Source organism: Procambarus clarkii, chromosome 38, assembly GCF_040958095.1.
Source record: "Procambarus clarkii isolate CNS0578487 chromosome 38, FALCON_Pclarkii_2.0, whole genome shotgun sequence".
Classification (NCBI taxonomy): Eukaryota; Metazoa; Arthropoda; class Malacostraca; order Decapoda; family Cambaridae; genus Procambarus; species Procambarus clarkii.
The window spans coordinates 20,946,681-20,954,433 of NC_091187.1; the positions used below are offsets into that span (position 1 = coordinate 20,946,681).

General features: G+C 41.5%; 1 protein-coding gene across 6 annotated transcripts in view; it reads right to left on the reverse strand.

The window, feature by feature from the left end:
- LOC123771911 (zinc finger protein 271) overlaps positions 1-2,073 on the reverse strand; it is a 41,158-nt gene extending 39,085 nt beyond the window's left edge. For 3 of the 6 annotated variants that reach the window (XM_069337858.1, XM_045764698.2, XM_045764701.2), the window contains exons 1-2: positions 1,933-2,073; positions 1,642-1,700 (exon numbers count right to left, since the gene is read on the reverse strand). The gene's annotated coding sequence lies outside the window, so the exon portion shown is untranslated. Of the gene's footprint in view, positions 1-1,243; positions 1,261-1,641; positions 1,701-1,932 lie in introns of those variants that run through there. The other 3 variants (XM_045764700.2, XM_069337859.1, XM_069337860.1) reach the window with 3 other exon arrangements.
- Between the last annotated feature and the right edge of the window lie 5,680 nt (positions 2,074-7,753).

Genomic DNA, 7,753 nt, shown 5'->3' on the forward strand with positions numbered 1-7,753 from the left:
AACCTAGGAAGGCTGATTAATCTAGGTAAGCTAGGTGATTAACCTAGGTAATTAACCAAGGTAGGCTGGGCAATTAACCTAGGCAGGCTGGGCAATTAACCTAGGTAGGCTGGGCAATTAACCTAGGTAGGCTGGGCAATTAACCTAGGTAGGCTGATTAATCTAGGTAAGCTAGGTTATTAACCTAGGTAAGCTAGGTGATTAACCTAGATAGGCTAGGTGATTAACCTAGGTAGGCTGGACAATTAACTTATGTAGGCTAGGTGATTAACCTAGGTACTCTGGCCAATTACCCTAGGTAGACTAGGTGATTAACCTAAGTACTCTGGGCAATTAACCTAGGTAGACTAGGTGATTAACCTAGGTAGGCTGGGCAATTAACCTAAGTAGACTAGGTGATTAACCTAGGTAGGCTGGGCAATTAACCTAGGTAGGCTGGGCAATTAACCTAGGTAGGCTGAGCAATTAACCTAGGTAGGCTGAGCAATTAACCTAGGTAAACTAGGTGATTAACCTAAGTAGGCTGGGCAATTAACCTAGGTAGACTAGGTGATTAACCTAAGTAGACTGGGCAATTAACCTAGGAAGGCTAGGTAATTAACCTAGGTAGGCTAGGTGATTAACCTAGGTAGGCTGGGCAATTACCCTAGGTAGGCTAGGTGATTAACCTAGGTAGGCTGGGCAATTAACCTAGGTAGGCTGGGCAATTAACCTAGGTAGGCTAGGTAATTAACCTAGGTAGACTAGGTGATTAACCTAGGTAGACTAGGTGATTAACCTAGGTAGGCTGGGCAATTAACCTAGGTAGGCTAGGTAATTAACCTAGGTAGACTAGGTGATTAACCTAGGTAGACTAGGTGATTAACCTAGGTAGACTAGGTGATTAACCTAGGTAGGCTGGGCAATTAACCTAGGTAGGCTAGGTAATTAACCTAGGTAGGCTAAGTGATTAACCTAGGTAGGTTGGGCAATTAACCTAGGTAGTCTGGGCAATTAACCTAGGTAGACTAGGTGACTAACCTAGGTAGGCTAGGTGACTAACCTAGGTAGGCTAGGTGATTAACCTAGGTAGGCTAAGTGATTAACCTAGGTAGGCTGGGCAATTAACCTAGGTAGGCTGGGCAATTAACCTAGGTAGGCTAGGTGATTAACCTACGTAAGCTGAGTGACTTACCCAGGTAGGCTAGGTAGGCTTACCCAGGTAGGCTGGGTAGGCTTACCCAGGTAGGCTGGGTAGGCTTACCCAGGTAGGCTGAGTGACTTACCCAGGTAGGCTGAGTGACTTACCCAGGTAAGCTGGGTAGGCTTTCCCAGGTAAGCTGAGTGACTTACCCAGGTAGGCTGAGTGACTTACCCAGGTAGGCTGAGTGACTTACCCAGGTAGGCTAGGTAGGCTTACCCAGGTAGGCTGAGTGACTTACCCAGGTAGGCTGAGTGACTTACCCAGGTAGGCTGAGTGACTTACCCAGGTAGGCTGAGTGACTTACCCAGGTAGGCTGAGTGACTTACCCAGGTAGGCTGAGTGACTTACCCAGGTAGGCTGAGTGACTTACCCAGGTAGGCTGAGTGACTTACCCAGGTAGGCTGAGTGACTTACCCAGGTAGGCTGAGTGACTTACCCAGGTAGGCTGAGTGACTTACCCAGGTAGGCTGAGTGACAGCATCCAGAGACCTTGAAGCTAGTAAAGGTACGACCCGTCCTGAAACCACCAGAACATAAACTTCCAATTAAAATATTACCTAGCTAGGCCTATCTTATACATTCTTATAGGCCTTATAGGCTAACAAGGCGTATAGGCTTATACAATACCTACTAGAGAACCGGGACAAAGAGACAGCCACATAGGCGAGAGAGACAGGACACAACATGAATTACGATTTACAATTACATTACGCCTTCCCATTCTGCTTGTACACATTCCCTGAACTTACTTGGACACTCATTAGTTTTATTACGCGACTGTGAGGACCCAGTTTGTCCAATTAATAAGGTGGCAGGTGTTTGTTGAGTGTTGTCCGGGGAAGTGTTGTGAGTGGTGGTGGAGCACTCCAAGATGGCCGCCGCGCGCAGTACTGCCAACTGCAGAAAATCCCCAGAAATTTTAATTAAAATACGTTTATTGAGGTAAAATACACACAAAGACATGAGGTAGCTCAAGTTATTCTCTCCCCATTCAGTACATCGTGTTAATACATACATAGACACACATCACAAACAATAAACATATTACCGAACATTCTGAGAGATAAACATATATACATTTCCTAAATACCCAGAGGGTCGGTTCTGGGTAAACTCCTAGCGTAATTAAATTATTTATTATGCATAATAAATGAACTAAGCTAAACTTTCGAGTTTTACGTTCGTCAGTCTTTTTTTTGCCTGGGTAATATTTACCGGATTTACGTAACCCTAGTGGCCTCATCGAGGACAGGAAGCCGGCGGCTTCTCGTAGGCCCCCCCACACTGGGACCTATCTTATCAAGGCATTTGCATTGATAAGATATTGGAGGACATATATGTACCCGAGGGCCACCTCTAGTGACTTACGGGCTCACCATAGCCCGTTCTACTTAGAATTTTTTCCTGAGTTGCTGAATCTCGTGATTATGACGGCGACAGGAAAGGTCCTAATTATTCATTAGTTCATAAATGTTATCTCACTTAGTTTTAAGAATTATCCCATTAGGCTCGTTTATTGTTCTCATATTGTCTTGCGCAATGCCCGAAACGCTCTGCGTATTATAGAGGTTTTAGGCATCGTACTTATACAATACAATACAATACAATACAATTTTACAATACAATTTTATTTAGGTAAGGTACATACATACAATAAATATTTACAAGGATTGTTTGAATTATAGGTAGAACTAGTACATACAATGCCTAAAGCCACTATTACGCAAAGCGTTTCGGGCATGATAAACTTAAATGACAAGCTTAATACTAATTGAGCATAATGAGTAGAATGAAAACAAGAAATGAAAACATAGATGAAAAAGCAGCACAAATACAATTATGTCGACAAACAGCGCTCTTAAAGAAAAAAACAGACATTGGTTGACAATAGAAGGGTAAGGTAGGTTACAGGGAATTTATTAGGTATAGCTTCGCTTTTAACTTAAACTGGTTGAGAGAGGTACAGTCTTTAACATGGTTGGGAAGGTCATTCCACATTCTGGGCCCCTTGATTTGTCCAAGCCCCTTGACTTATCTTACCTATGACTTCTCCGCTGTTCATGTCTTATATATTTACCCGAGAGCCCACGGGAGACATCTCCCGTCACGCGGGGTGCAGTCGCACCTCCACAGATCTCCAGTATCATCTATTGATACTGGTAATGGCTCAAAAGGGCCTCCACTTACGGGCTATTCATGCCCGTGCCACCTTTTGGGTGGCTTAATCTTCATCAATCAATCAATCCTGAGAGCCACTAATACTAGTGGCCTCGACGAGGACAGGAAGTTTCTCTTGATGATCTTTTTCAGCTGTACTTTAAACATTAGCAGAGTTTTGGCATTAATGGCCTCGGCGGATAGGTGGTTCCATGAGTTTATAACCCTATGGGCGAAATAGCATCTCCTGTTCTCAGTCCTAAATTGTGGCTTGTTGACCTTGAAACAGTTGCTCCTTGTTTGTGTTACACCCGACCTTTTGAAGAAATTTTCCGGATCAGCATCCTCCAATTTGGACTGCACCGCTCCTGTGCCAGGTAAGTCCACTACGGGCTCACCATAGCCCGTGCTACTTGCAACGTGTTTCGAGTAGCTGAATCTATAACAACAACAACTCTAATTTGTTCAGTATTTTAAACGCTTCAATAAGTTTAAGCCCTGTGGCCCTCAACCATTCCTGATACGTGACTTGACTAAGCTGACAGCTAAGTAGACAGCACTCGGGGTTCGTAGTCCTAAGGATCTGGATTCGATCCCCGGCGGAAGCAGAAACAAATGAGCAGTTTCTTTCACCTTGATGCACCTGTTCACCTAGCAATAAATAGGTACCAGGGAGTTAGACAGCAACTACGGGCTGCTTCCTGTGTGTGTGAAAATTAGGATTAAGGACCTGCCCGAAACGCTATGCGTGCTAGTGACTGTACAAGAATGCAAGAACTCTTGTATATATAAATAAAAAAAATGAAAAATCAATGCTTGTTGTACTGCTTGAGTCATTCATCTACTTTCCTCTCGTTTTTTTCTCCTTTTTGGTACATATTTTTGAACGTGTGTGTGTGTGTGTGTGTGTGTGTGTGTGTGTGTGTGTGTGTGTGTGTACTCACCTATTTGTACTCACCTATTTGTGCTTGCGGGGGTTGAGCTTTGGCTCTTTGGTCCCGCCTCTCAACTGTCAATCAACTGGTGTACAGATTCCTGAGCCTACTGGGCTCTATCATATCTACATTTAAAACTGTGTGTGTGTGTGTGTGTGTGTGTGTGTGTGTGTGTGTGTGTGTGTGTGTGTGTAAATCACGAAAATTAAGCAGGCGATGAGTCACAATAACGTGGCTAAAGTAAGTTGACCAGACCACACACTAGAAGGTGAAGGGACGACGACGTTTCGGTCCGTCCTGGACCATTCTCAAATCGAGAATGATCCAGGAGGGACCGAAACATCGTCGTCCCTTCACCTTCTAGTGTGTGGTCTGGTCAACGAAAATTAACACGCGATGAAAAGTGTGAGTGTCAGACCACTGTCACATTTGATAAACTATTAGTTAGAAACAGCCCTCGTAGTGATAATTGTGTCATTTATAAAATACCTTGTAAAGACTAATAGGTTCTATGTTGGGCAAACATCTAAAGATTTGAAACGTAGAATTTCGCAACATAAATACTCTGTAAGACCAATTGTCTAGTGCTCTGTTCATTTGTCAGAAAATTCTCACCAAATTTATTGGGAGATGGCTTCTTCAATAACGAATTTTAAATCACTTTCAATAGGAACATAATTGAATCTGCGTTAATACAGATTACAAAATCATGTAACTTGAACATTAGCAGTGGTTTATATAATTTAGATCCATTTTTGATAGATCAGTTAGAGGGCGATTTGAGTAGGATCATTGATACACATTTGTCTCACTAATTCATTGTTAATATTCTCTATCTTATGCTATTATTATCCATGTATGGATCTATTGACCCATTGGATGTTGCTGCTATTCATACCCACCCAATCCCAGTCATAAATTGTTATCATTGTACCTCACTTCACTTCTCTCCTGCCTATATATGTCCAAATCTTTTTACTTGTAACTCACCCTTCTGAAGATGTATTATTAAATACGAAAGTACTTAAGGAAATTCCTGTTTCAATTCTTCCTCAGTCTTTCTTGTAAACAGATGTTGTTGAATATGACCGAAAGTGGGGTGCCACAGGGATCCATTTTAGGACCTACCCTTTTGGTTATATACATCAATGACATAGACGAGAATATTACAAATTTGTAATATCATCAAATTTGCAGATGACAAAAAGATTTATCGTAAAGTGGGAAATGATAATGATATTGAAGCTGTACTTGTGGTCGATCTCGAACCCATTGTTGATGTGACGACTTATACTGAATTTTGTAACTAGTTCATCAAAATTGTAACTTGTTTAGCTAAATGATTTGTGGGGGTTCAGTCCCCGAGCCCATTATGTGCCTCTGTAACCCTTTCCACTACCGCCCACAAGATGGGTATGGGGTGCATAATAAATGAACTAAACTATTGAAGCCTTACAAAGAGATCTACACGAGTTCCACAAATGGTCAGAAGACTTGCAAATGCTTTTCAATATCAACAAATGTAAGACCCTGTATGTGGGGCATAACAACCCGTGTCACGACTACCAAATTAATAACATTACATTACAGCATTGATGAAGAAAAGGACCTTGGGGTCAAAATCCACCACTCATTAAAAATTGCACAACAAGTGGGTGAAACAGTCAGAAAAGTTAACCAAACTCTTGGGATTACCAAGCGAACTTTTGACTATGTGGAAAAAAAGGTAATGGTTCAATTGTATAAATCTCTTGCGTGCCCCCATTTGGATCACTGTATCCAAGCATGGAGACCTCATTTTCAGAAGGATATAGCTGCTCTGGAGAAGGTGCAACACCGGGCAACAAAAGTCATTCCAGAGCTAAGTCATCTTCCGTATCGGGAACGCTTGACGGCAACAGGGCTAACAACACTGCAACCAGGCATGACAAGTCGGATCTCACTGAAACTTTTAAGATTTTGAACAATTTGGTTGATGCTGATACAGAAAATTTCTTCGAAATGTCAGATGTAACACAAACAAGGAGCAACGGTTTCAAGCTCATCAAGCCACAATGTAGGACTGAGAACAGATGCTTTTTCACTCACAGGATTATAAACCTATGGAACCACCTACCTGCTGAAACCGTAATTGGCAAAACTTTGTTAAATTTTAAAATCAAGCTGGAAAAGATCATCAAGTCAAATGGGGGTCCTTTGGCAAGCCGCCGGCGTCCTGTCCTCGTCGAAGCCATTAGTGTTAGTGGCCCTCAGGTAAATTCAGGTAAATATACGATAGGGTAGCAGCATATATATCAGTACATATAATTGTGTGTAAACCTAAGCTTATACAAATAGAATTCTTGATCTAGGAACTTTGTGAGAATACGCAATTTACACACCAAAATTTATAGAAAGTAACCCATAATACTTAACTGTAAACATATTAATAAGTAAATGCATATATGTAAATAAAAGAAATCGTGGGATTTCCTCCAAGCTTTCCTGGGCATATTTCTTGCGTTGGCAACACTGAACCTGTCAGCCATTTTACAGGCGCCTAATAAACACATACTCACCTAACTGCACTCACCTAGTTGTGCTTGCGGGGGTTTAGCTTCAGCTCTTTGGTCCCGCATCTCAACTGTCAATCAACTGGTGTATAGGACTAGTAATATAAAACAGATAATATAAATTTTCCTACAGTAGTATAGGTTATAATTGTAGTACGCGAATAAAAGGAAATTTTCCTTGGACAATAATTTTATAGCGATATATAATCTTTTTATTAACATTGTGATGAGGATTCGGACCTGCCCACTGGGTACTCCCAAGCACACGCCTTAGCCCACTTCACCACGACGTGGTAAAATACAAAGCAACCCGAGATTCAACTGAATCTTCTATGGGTTCCGAGGCTTCCACTTAAGCCCAACTAGGGTTTCACACATCGTCCCCGAGCACTCTGGCTGTGGTCTAGGAGCTCTACCTCCAACCCTTCTCTTCAAGTACGTTTATTGAGACTATAAAATAGATCTCAAAAGGATTGAGTAGCTTAGGCTATTTCTACCCTCCTCTACTTTCCCTCAAGGGGCGCACAAATCCACAAATTACAGTGCAAGAATCACAGTTTATATTGCAGATTAAAATAGTAAACACGGCATTTTAAGTGTTACACTCTTGGGGAAAAGTGTTTGTAGCTCATAAGTATTCTGTTTTATCATACAGAAACGCTACGCGTACTTGTGGCTGTACAAGAATGTAACAATTCCTGTATATATCTAAAAAAAAAAAAAAAAAAAAAAAAGTGTGGGCGAGCCGACTGTAAAATGGCTCCAGTTCGGGCAAAATTTGAGTAATTTCGTAATTGTGGCCTCATTAGTATGTGTAACGCCTGACCCTTTAATTGTACATTACTCTTTTGTTCTTTGTACACCCATTCTTTTAAATAAACATTATTATTATTATTATTATTATTATTATTATAAGAGTTCTTGGA